Source organism: Biomphalaria glabrata, chromosome 1, assembly GCF_947242115.1.
Source record: "Biomphalaria glabrata chromosome 1, xgBioGlab47.1, whole genome shotgun sequence".
In the NCBI taxonomy this organism is placed as follows: Eukaryota; Metazoa; Mollusca; class Gastropoda; family Planorbidae; genus Biomphalaria; species Biomphalaria glabrata.
In genome coordinates, this window is record NC_074711.1 from 33937071 (window position 1) to 33949539 (window position 12469).

Here is a 12469-nt window from a genome sequence, read left to right on the forward strand (position 1 = left end):
TATTGCGAAAAATGTTTAATATACAGTGACATCTAGGGCTATCGCTTAATTAACTTATTACCAAACATGTTGAAGTCCTAAAAATATTTTGTTAGAACCATCTAACCAGTGACCAAAACTGCACTATTTTAAAATCTCGAGGTAAAGACAAACAGATGACAATATCTTACTAAACCACATGATAAGATATTTTTTAGCTCTCATTTTTTTTTCAAAAATGTTTATTTTGACCTGGAGTAAAATGTTTTTCTGACCTAAATTTGTGAAAAAAATTTATTTAAAAAGCCTTACTAAAGAAATAAACATAGATTACTTCCCAACCTATGTTTAAAAACTATTAATGCCATTCCTTCAAAGAGAAATCTGTCAGCTTCAATGGTGCTCAATCTTGAACAATATTCTAAAAGTAGCCACTTTCTCCTCCGGTCTATAAGATGATGTAGTCTCATAAAGAAAAGACTTAGTCCCAGTTGTATGAAAGGATACGAGGAAGTGTATTAGAATAGAAATCACTTCTAATGGGTTTAGGAATCGGAGTGGAATGATGTTTTTGTCATGTCTTTTTTTATTCATTTCTTTCCTTATCCAAATAATGTATTAGCGAAGTCTCAAAACAGCTGAAGGTCAAGGACTTCATCATTATCGACTCTGACTTATTCACTTTGGTACTATAGTATTATCATAACTTTTCGCAGTGTTCTCAAGAATAGAGTTACTTTCTGATCATATTCAGATTCAAATCTTCTTCCTCCTCCAGTTGAACAAAAAAGTATAGCAAATTACACATGACAATCGATCGCGTTCGAACGCGCTGTTTGTAGGTAACATCAGCAAAGCGTTTGAAATTAATTGCATGCAGCAAAAAATATAGGTGATAGACTTATTTGTTGACCTTTGTCCTTTAGAAGCGACACCGGAAGTAGAATACCGCAGAATTAAGATTGAGATGGAGAAGCCAGTAGAGTTTGCTACAGCAGTTTTGGCTGATGATTAATTATTGTTATATAGTTAAGTTATCTGGAGCCCTGAATTGTCAGGGATAGAGAGAGTCGTTACAATATTATGCGTGGTCGAGAGTCTAAGTACGCTTGAACTTGGCTTGGCTTGGGTACCTATGAAGGGGGCTCGAGGTTCGACACCCGACTCGAGCAGAGTTGTGTTAACTGAGCCCTCGGGGCAGGATTGTTGTGTCCCTACACTTTTCGAAAGCTTGAATAAAAATCCACATATGAACAGTTGTTCTTATATCTTAAAGCATGTCAAGTCTCAGTAGAACAAAAAAATAGAGTTCTGGTAACTTCTAAATTTAATTTCATTTTCCTACTTTAAAAAAAATGAATATGCAAATTTTGATCTAAAAAAAATGTATAGTTTGGGAATTTCGTAATGTCGTTAAGTCCGGAGCCACCTTTGTATGTTACGAGCGCGCTACAAGCGAAGACTTCTTAAACACAGTTTAGACAACTGAAAGATTTAAAGTATTGCCAGTAAGAATGTGAGAAAGGAATGCTCAAAAGAGAAAGGTAAAGTTGCTGACCCGTCCCCTCTCCTTTATATCCGGCCCTGGATGTGTCTGTCAGACTGAAACTAGAGAATTTATAAATTTATTATTCTATTAATTAACTAAATATTCTCACACAAAAACATATCGGACTTTAATATATATATTTTATATCCTAAAATTCATATGAACTTATTAAAATTCAACTAGACTTTTATAGTTAATACAACTTAATGAATATTATAATAGATATTTAATATATCTAAGAGTTTTTATATCTACACAAACATAAGCCCTGACAATAAATAAAAAAAAGATCTTTAATTTAAAAACAATTAAAATGCAAGTGAATGTAATATAACATACTTGTCAATATGTCCGTTACTTATCTTATATGTATATAGATGTTATAGTTTATGTTTTATTTTACATGTTTCTTAAGTTCCTTCAGAGTTAAAGATTTTTATTTAGAGTAACACCATTAGTAAAATCATAGAGACACTTCAGGACAGAAGAATAAAAAGTAAAGTAGCTATAACACATAACACACTAAACCATAATTACACATTTCTTATTCCATACGCTAGAACAAATTTGTACAAATGCTCATTCTTCCTTAGTGCTATTAGAGCATGGAATGGGTTGCCTGAATCAGCAAAAAAAAACAAAAAACAACCAACGACTTAGCATAGTTTAAGTCATTGATTAACATGCATGACTAGATTGACACATGAAATGCTTAGGACGTAATTATGTTTTTTTTTAAATTACGTCTGTAATATATAAGATAAGATAAGAAGATTATAATATCCTAGCCCAAACCTCTCGTATTACGGCGGAGGGATAGAGGCGGGCAGTGTTTGAATGCGGGATCTTCGAGTCGACTGTACAGAGAGCATACCTCTTGACCAGGCAGCGTTGAGGGTATAAATATCATGCCAGGGAATAACCCCCTAACCTTCATATTTTATTCCGATTCAGCTTTTGTTTTGGTTAACAAGAAAAGCGTAAAAAAATACTTTAAAAAAAAAAAGGCTTATACAAGGTGTAACTGTATCAATTAGTTTGGTTTAGTCGAGTAATTAAATTTGTTATAGATCTAGACCAATAACAATAAATCTGTGCGATTAGAAATATTTTTACCAATTGTTTTTGTTTAGCGCAATTTCACGTATTTAGCTTTCTCAATAGGCCATATTCCTTTCACTTATCTGGACCAGGGAAAAATGGAGGGGTTGGGAGAAAGAATGGGATATCTGGGTGAAATGTACCGTAATAGCTTTTCAAAAGCATTGATCTTCATTCAAATTCATTGCTCAAGCTGACATACTAACCACTCTGCTAGTGTGGTGGTTATGAAAATAGAAGATTGTATAGTTATCTTTTGTTTGTTTCAAACTTACTTTAAAGCGGCGACCTATAAAGGGGACTAATTCAGCTTACACAACCACTTCAGTAAAGTAATGAAAAATAATTAATAAGAAATAAGAAATAATTAATTACCAATAGTTAATAAACTAATTGGTTATTTTTTTGTATTGATTTTTGTGTTTTCAGGTAAAAAAAAATAATTGTGCAAAATTTCACCATAATCTGATATTGGATGTGGGAGAAATAATGTGCACAAACGTTTTATTAGACAGGCAGACAGATAGAGGGAGTCTATATAAGCTTTGTAAAAGTCGGCCCATGTTTCAATTTCATAAACTTTTCTATGTAAGAGCTACATCAAAGAAAGGAAAATACATTGTTGGTACCCTTTGGTACCAACCTAGATATAGTAATACCAACACTGACCAACATAGACTTTGAAACACTAGTAATGATAGCATACAAAGCTTGTAATGATGCTAATTTAGCATCCTTTTTCTCGTCCCTGTCCTCGGATAAGTTGTTTAAATCTTGTCTAGCCAAAGTAATGTAACTAGTTAGACACTTGCACTGCTCGTGTAGTGAAAGCATTGTAAAAACAAGCTAAAGCTAAAGCATCGAGACCGTGTAAGCTTTGGGAGCAGGTGATGGTAAACTCATCTGTTTCTATGGCCGACGGTTAACGAGGGTGTCACGTGGCTAGCACAACGACCAACTGCCTTTACATCCGCAACGTATACCAGTCCACAACGAGTTGGGCGGACTCAGGGGCGTCCTAAGAAGCCAGAGATCGGAGTCTTCACGGGATTTGAACTCGAGATTCCTCGGTTCGAAAGCCAATCGCTTTACCACTCGACCACACTATGAAAAGTACTGGCTTCACATCATGCTGATGAGTACAGTGCTAGACACTGAAGACCATTTAAGAATTGTAAATGGAGTCGTTCATTCCCATGCACGTGACACGTATAATCCGAGCATTGTCTCTGTTGCTGAGTGCTGGGATCTTTACTTTGAACATGTGTCTATGTAAAGTATTTACAGTGAGAACATCCGAGCTAAATGTCAAAGGAATCATTCTACTTTTATTTTCACTCCATTACTTTTTGTTTCAGTTCAACGCATTGCTTGGCACGTACAACACGCAGGAAACATTTCTTGTAAGCTGATTCTAAACAAAAAAACAAAAAAAAAACTTATGAATAATTATCACTAGATAAATTAAAATGTTACTTTTCTTTATATTTTTTTAATTTTCTTTATTTAAAGCCTGACAAAACGATGAACCCAAGGTTCCTCAATAGATTGGGCACAGCTCTAATCCAATTTTTTCTCAGCTTTATTAAACAGGAAGAATCGAACTTTTCCCGCCCAGTGTCCCGCTTAGCTGATTTTATTTATGATATATTCATTAGCATACGTTGACAGACTTTATACAGTTCAGTTCCCCCTCTCACGTCTAACCCCCCCCCCCCATCTGAAACTACGGTTGTGAGCGTAATTTCAAATCGAGGCTCACGCTCAGCAAAATGCAAGAGAGCAGACGCCTTGCACGCGCTGGGAACAATGTAGCGATCAAAAAGCGAAGACGAAATTTCCTGGTCTTTTTTTTTTCTATTCCTTCCACATTCAGTCAGCACCACATGACTTAAGTCACTTCTCAAATCTCAGCGGACAAGGGGAAGACTTTTAAAGTAACATTTGTCCGCCCGGGGGACAGTGTCGATACGGTTTCTTGACATTTTATACATTTGTAAAGTGAACAGAATTAACCTCTTACTTATATAGGTCTATACTACATAGAGTTGACCTCGTACTGTTTATCTGTATTTGGACTCCTATACATTTTATAGGAGTCTTAACATGCTCACATTTCATTAAAAATATTTTTAGCAACAAAAGAATAAAAATATTCAAAAATCATTTAGATTTTCATTACACAATACTAGAGACCCAGAGACATAGTATTTCTTGGTGTTGAGGAGAATTGTATTAACTCAATAGGGTCTGTATTTGGTTTCCTGTGCATGTGTTAGACAACGTGACTATTGTTAAACACAGTGTTTCAAAAGTTAAACGCCTGATGTGCATGTGTTAGGAAGTACAACGTGTCATGTGTTTAACTCAGTGTTTGAATACGAAGATTCACTAAAGTAAACAGGTGGAAAAGTTGTCATCAAAATATCTCGAAAATTTACACAAGTGGCAAGTTTCAACTTTCTCGTCTAGTAAGTGCCATTTAATCTATGTGTTGTCTAAAGTAATGATGTAGCTGAGACTAGAGATTGGTTAATTGTAGTAATCTACCAAGGATTGATCACATGTGGATCTATCTATCTATCTATCTATCTATCTATCTATCTATCTATCTATCTATCTATCTATCTATCTATCTATCTATCTACCTGTCTGTCTGTCTGTCTGTCCGTGCTTCCATCTATGTATCTATCTATGTATCTATGTATCAATCAATCAATCAATCAATCAATCAATCAATCAATTAATCTATCTATCTATCTATCTATCTATCTATCTATCTATCTATCTATCTATCTATCTATCTTTTTATCTATCTATTTATCTGTCTGTCTGTCTGTCTGCCCATCCGTCCATCCGTCCGTCTGTCTGTCTGTCTGTCTATCTATTCATAACAATTATTAGTTAAAAGTAAAAATATTTATTGCAGCATAATTTATGTTTCTATGCTATTTATCAAAGCCAATTAATTTACAATGACACTTTGTATAGAGCTTAAAGACTAACAAAAGACCAACTTTACATCATACTGTTACCTGTAATTATTAACATAATAGACATAAGAACATAATATATATTAGACAAAGGAGTTTAGCCTACTATAAGAACAGTAAACGTCTACTAGAAATTGAAGAGTATAAACATACAAAACAAAATTTACTTGGTCAAAATTTACCTTGAAAGTGTGTGTTTAAAGTAACAAATGGTACAGTTTTCACTGTGTGCCAATTAGGTAGTTATTTCTTCTCAAAGGTATACAAAGTCGTCAAATTCAAGAAAAATTCGTTAGAGCCATTTTCGAAATACCTTTCCACTGTGTCTACCCAGAACCCATGAAGAGATTGCAAGCTAATAGGAGCTAAAGAAAATGTGCAATTTAGTCTAGATCTAAATACTAGAAAGTTTGAATTATAAATCTATTTGATTTGCATTTAATCCCAGAGTCCTCGACATGTGGCTCGCTGTTTGTTAGAGATTCATGTCCAGGCAAGAGTGAGCTTGCCACATCCTACATCTGTTTACAAACATAGGACTTGATAAATGGCAGCCATTTCCTGTTGGATAGACAGAATACAATCTAGTAGAACAAGTGGAGCACAGAGTCTGAATAAGAAAGAGAGGGGAAAAAAGAGAGAGTAAAATATATGGAAAAAAAAGACAGAGTTAGAGGGGAAGAGTAAGTGTGTGTGTGTGTGTGTGTGTAAAAGAGAGAGAGAGAGAGAGCAACTATAGTGTGATGGTAAGACAGAGAACCTGAGAAATGGAGAGTGCAAAATACTTCGGAAGTTCCTAAAGATTCTGAAGAGAATACAACCCAGACCAAACCATCTGAAGAACGACGGGGGACGGCGCCAGGCAGGTTTGAACCCCGGATCTTCGAGACCACCGAACGGCAGTCCAGAGCGCATACCACACGACAATGCAGACGTTCATGTGGTAGGGAAAGTGTGACAAAGAGAGCGAGAATGAGAGAGAAAAATAATGTGAAAGATTGAGAGAATGAGAGGGAGAAAAAAATGAAATGCGAACATTGCGAATAAGAGAGAGAGAGAGAAAGAGATTATACTCAGAGAGAGAATGATAAAAAATAAGTTAAAGGGAAATATTGATGTAAAATTACGTTTAGTAAAAAATAGTACATAATGTAGGATACTTGAAAGCGATCATTGAGAAAAAAAAATTGAAAATTAAACACACTTAAAAAAAAATAAAAAGCTACACTTTTAACTTGAACAGAGGCTAGGAGCAGACAATCATATAAGGTAACAAAGGGTTAGAATGAAATAGTCTCCCTTGCACTTATCGGCTTAGAGTCTGCACAGAAAACTTTCTGCCTTATCACCCGACAATAATTAACTACATAGGATCACTGACGTAACTCTGACATCCACTTGTGATGGCTAATTTCTTACACGAAGCCAGACATATCGATAATCCTCACACAACACACGCATACACACACACACAAAGATACACACACACACACATACAACTACACCATCACTCCGTAGCCTCTTTAAGTAATGCATCATCGATGACATTTGACAACACGCCATTCCGCACATCTGGATAGAGTCACTTGATCCCCTTTAAGCGTTTGGACCAAATATCCGTAGCCCACTCTCGACAATTTAAGAAAATCTTTTAGCCACTTTGGAACGTAATTTTGCACATCACAGTTCATTTCTTTGTTTCAACGACGATCCAAATAACTCCAAAAAGTGAATCCATAAGTACATACCTTTATTAAATGATTTTATTCCGAAAACTGTGGATATCTCTTTTCCCGGTTATCTCTCATTTCCTAACGGACTGGCTTCGCAAATAGTCTGCGCCAATTTCTGCTACATGACATGAAATAAAATTGCAATTCCTGGGCGAATATCTTGACATGCTGACAAAACCAATTCAGTTTCAGACTTATCAGTTTCATGTTTGGCAGGTAGCTATTTCCTTGTCTATTACCTCTTGCACTTGTCACTACCGTCACCAGGGCTGATACATTTCTCATTGTTCTCGGCACCAGTGTCCTGACGTAGCGAAATGTTGGCCTAACAATTGAATAATCAGTGGCGTGTTCCAATTTTGTACAAAAAAAAAAAATAATCCCCAGATAAAACGGATAAGCGGTCGCCCCAATAAACCGTAGTCGCTGCTTTTCTTTCATTGGCCAAATATTTTCTCAAGCATCTGTAATGCCCACTTTCTGGGGGCAAAGAAGGACAAAAGAATTCAGATATACTTGACTATTAGACTACTTAGGAAGTATGTGATCTACCGACAATAATACTGTCAAATGTCAGAGATTTAGGTAAAATGTTAAGTCTATCAACTTCATATAGAGAAAAAAAGTGTTCTTGCGGATGTTATTAATTAACTTCCTTGTACTGACAGGATCAAATGAAACGTCTATCTGACAACTGCAGTTTTTCTTAACATCGAATTCGTGTTGACATTTAAACTTCAGCTATTAAATGTAGATTCTTTCTTTTGCTAAATCCAATGGAAGCCAAATTCAGTTCTCTCTTTTATCTTTATTGTTTTCTTGAAATCTTTCTTTTACTTCTTTCTTTTCCTTTTTATCTCTTCCGTCGACTCTCTCTCTTTTCTCTTTCGCTTCTCTCTGTTTCTTTCCAATTTTTCTTTCCTTCAATCTCTCATTGTCTCTCTGTTTTTATTTCTCTCAATTGCTCCATCTCTCTTTCCCTTTCTTTTTCTCTTTTTCACTTTCTCTTACATTTTCTTTTTCTGTATCTTTTTAATGTTTCAAAAAAGTCTTTTTGTTTGTGGCAGACAATGAAACAGAAAAGCTGAAAGAAATCCACTTTAAGACAGAAACAAAACATCGCTGCCCGACAAATGAAGTGATTGATTGAGGCCTTGACATGCCCTGATTATGCCACTACTATCTTTGCTTTCCATCACGTAGGTGCCCAAGGGCATTAGTAAACAGGAGAAGGGGGGGGGGAGGTAGCATCGGTCTGTAGTTAGATAGTATCAAACACAGCTTTTCTTTCTTCAACATCATCTTCAATGGTCCATTTCCACCAGTCCCAGGAGAATGGACTCTACGGAAGTGATCTCAGACCAAAAACAGAGAGCAAGTATTTCTAGTTCTTCCACATCATATAAACCAGTGTTGAGTTATTGGGAGTAGAGTTGTTTGCTCCTGACAGCTAATCCAATCCCGTAGGCGTATTTGGTAACTCACGAATTGGATACAAAGCTTCAAATCCTCTTTATGAGCGAAATACAATCACTTTTCATTACAAATATTTACAGAGTTATAATAACAACGTAGACACGTACAAGATACTAATTAAATCGCAAAATATTAAACGATTTTAACTTCTATCTCCAGTTCCACTATTCACTATTGGCACGTCTCTGTCTCTGTGTCCCCTTAAATCAGTTGCTCCCTTCTTGTATACCCTGCACAGACAACACAAAGTACACGTAGAGTTCAAGGATTGATTTGTTCTCTGGTGCTTTATATTTTTGTTTATGATGGCCGGAACATCCAATCTTTTTTTCTTTTTTTTTAAAGATCCAATACTAGCAGTACACACCGGCTGCGCCCGTTGATCGGTTCTCAATATTTATATTTTATTATGGCCGGAAATCCCCCTCCTTTTTTTAAAGTTCTTATAAGCGGGTCACAATTGAACGATACTTGTTAACCAGTGAATTATTGTTTCTGCCTGCTTTCTTCCTCTTTTCTTCTTCTTCTATCTCTCTCTCTGCTCCCTGGAACCCCCTATTAGTTTTTTTTTTCACTATGCGCATGTTCTCTGACATAGACTTTTGACTTGATTCAGAACGACCCGCTTCATACCACCTCTCCCCCTCCCACACGATACACACACGCACACACATGCTTTTGGTCCGTACATTTCAGCATCCTTTTTACTAATCTGCTTTCCTTCACCTACCAGCAGCCCATGACAACAAAAGTTAGTCCTACTTAACAACTCTGACAAGAAAGTTAGTACAACTCTGGCTTTCCCTCGGCTTCTCAATATTTAATATATCCTTAATATATCCTTAATATATCCTTAATATATCCTATGTTGTTTTTCAACCGAAAATCCCCCCCCCCACACACACACATATCGTTCTTTCGCAATTTCGGCCCTTTTTATTTTACTACAATGACAATCCCTTTTTTTTTTTGTTTAGCATCCTCCGATTGAATGACTTCACCACACACTTTTGAATTCAATGTATAGGGTTAGTTTTATAATAGTATGTTTTTTTGCATCCTTTAATCATACGGCAAGCGATGTGCGGTATTAGACACCGTAAATATTTCTTAGACCTCCAATTTCAGGCCTAGAAAAAACAACAACATTGCCAATTCCAAAGACCCCAATCAAATACCCCTTCTCGTTCCCCACATGACATTTATTTTTGCCTTGTGTCTTCTAAATAATTTGTTTTTTTTAATATGTATTGTCAAGACGCTTGACAGTATGGACAACACACCTGCCATCTTGGAACCTAATAACGAGCCTAAGGCTCTAACCGAACAAATCCCTAGCACAAAACGTAAGAAGAGAGGACGTAGAGGAGGAATACGAGTTAAGTGTAGAAGAAGAGGACAAAGAGGCTTCCTTCCACCCATCGGAACAAGTCTTTACAAAATAAGATGGAAGAATTAACAGGTAGCCGTGAACATCTGTATTGTTATAAACCTGGTGGTGGGGCAGATGGAGGGTAGTGGTGTGAGTGTAGTCAGCCGACGCAAATTGCCCCAGGCCAGCGCTAGACGAGCGGCCAACCGTGACGAGTTACGACGGTCGGCCGAGACGAGTGTCAACATGATGGTTCGGGAAGGATCGACGTCGTGAACAGAGCTCAGAAGCGTCACGAGGGATGTAGTCATGTGACGAGGCTAGAAACGTCGAGCGATGTTCCGTCCGGTTCTAGAAAGCCAGTAGGGACCCTATATAAAGAGCGGAGGTGTCGCAGTCAAGACGCTTGAGAAAAGGGGATCAATACAGCGAGGTTCACGAGAGAAGGTGCACGACAGGGGTTCAGAACACGGTCGACTACAGCACAGTTCAACGGAGTGGTTCTGTACGGAGCATTACGACGGTTCAGTGCGGAGTACTGTCAAGTACAGTTGAGATGTCTGGCGTCTTGATCTTGGTCTGTGATCGAGTCCGACACAACGAGCCAAGTGTGTGAAGTCAGTCCGGAACTGTTGAACCCAGTGCAAGCCCAGAACGAGACGGAGAGGCCAGTGCAAAAGTTGATACGGCGGTACGGTGTTATCAAACACCTTATTACTGAAAAGAAAACAAAGTATAAGGCTAGCAACGAAGAGTTTATAAATGCTAAAGATAAACTGAGAAAAGCAATAATTGAAGGGAAAAAAACATACAAAGAAAAAAATTGAGAATTTCTTTGCCAAGAACAACTCAAAACAATGCTGGGAGGGATTAAAGAAAATAACAGGCTGCGCCTCAAAACGAGAACAAATTTTAGTGGCTGATGATGAGAAATTCGCCAACGAACTAAATTATTTTTATTCTCGTTTTGACAAAGAAGATTTTGTTGATCTACACAAAGAACTTTTCAACACTCTGTCCAAAGGAAAACAAGAGCCCTACGTCAATTTTGTAACTGAGGATGAAGTGACCTTGTTATTTAAAAGAGTAGACGTAACAAAAGATTCTGGACCAGACAAAATTAGTGGCAAGCTGACCAAGCTATGTGCGGAGCAAATCTCTTCTATCTTCTGTCATATCTTTAATCAGTCATTGCAAACGTGCTTAATTCCACACATTCGGAAAACTTCAGAAATTATACCAGTGCCTAAGAAACCAAAAATAGATTGCTTAAAATGATTTCGGCCCAGTAGCACTAACACCTATTGTTATGAAATGTTTTGAAAAATACATGCTTAAACAACTTGTAGCAAAAGTCAATAACAGCCTAGACCCTCACCAATTTGCATACAAAGCAGCTAGAGGAACTGAGGATGCCATTCTATTGCTTTTGGACCAGCTTTATAAGCATCTCGATATACCCAAAACATATGCGCGAGTCCTCTTCGTAGATTTCTCCTCGGCTTTCAGCCACATCTAATGATAAAGAAACTGAGTAACTTAAATGTAAGCCCTTACTTACAAGCATGGGTTCTAAACTTTTTAACCCAACGGCCCCAGTATGTTAAAGTCAACAACACCAAATCGTTAACTCGAGTACTATGTACAAGGTTGTGTACTTTCTCCTGTACTATACACTCTTTATACTAATGACATAAGAAGCATCTATGACTCAGTTAAACTCATTAAATTCGCTGATGATACTGCCATAGTCGGTCTTATTTCAGGAGACGAAACTCAGTATCGAAGCTCGATAGAAGAGTTTACAAACTGGTGCACCGACAACTTTCTAGAACTGAATGTAACAAAAACTAAAGAACTTATAATAGATTTTAGAAAGAAAAAACAAACTATACGTGAACTGCAAATAAACACTACATCTATAGAACAAGTAAAGGCATATAAATATCTAGGCGTTATCATCAACAACAAGCTTTCATGGGAAGACCACCTTGGAACTCTGACAAAGAAAACAGCCCAGTGACTCTTTTTTCTATACAAACTCAACAGTTTTAAGTTAAACATTTAAAACAAAAAGAGACATAGGAAATAAAGGAATGAGAGAATGAAATCAAGGTGTAACAAATCCGATCACCAAACCAAACATGTGCTGGGCAAGGATTATTTCTGAGAGGACCCCCCCCCCCCGCGTCCTCCAAGCAGACGGCCTGTTACAAGGACACTAACAGTATCATTCATCAAGGACTGTCACTCCCTGCTTCTGCGT

The 12469-nt window shown here is 37.0% G+C and overlaps 1 protein-coding gene across 1 annotated transcript in view; it reads left to right on the forward strand.

Annotated features, from left to right (window-relative positions):
* Positions 1–4460: 4460 nt before the first annotated feature.
* LOC106078782 (G-protein coupled receptor daf-37-like) overlaps positions 4461–12469 on the forward strand; it is a 171519-nt gene continuing 163510 nt past the window's right edge. The window contains exon 1 of the mRNA XM_056033584.1: positions 4461–5100. The gene's annotated coding sequence lies outside the window, so the exon portion shown is untranslated. The remainder of the gene's footprint in view (positions 5101–12469) is intronic.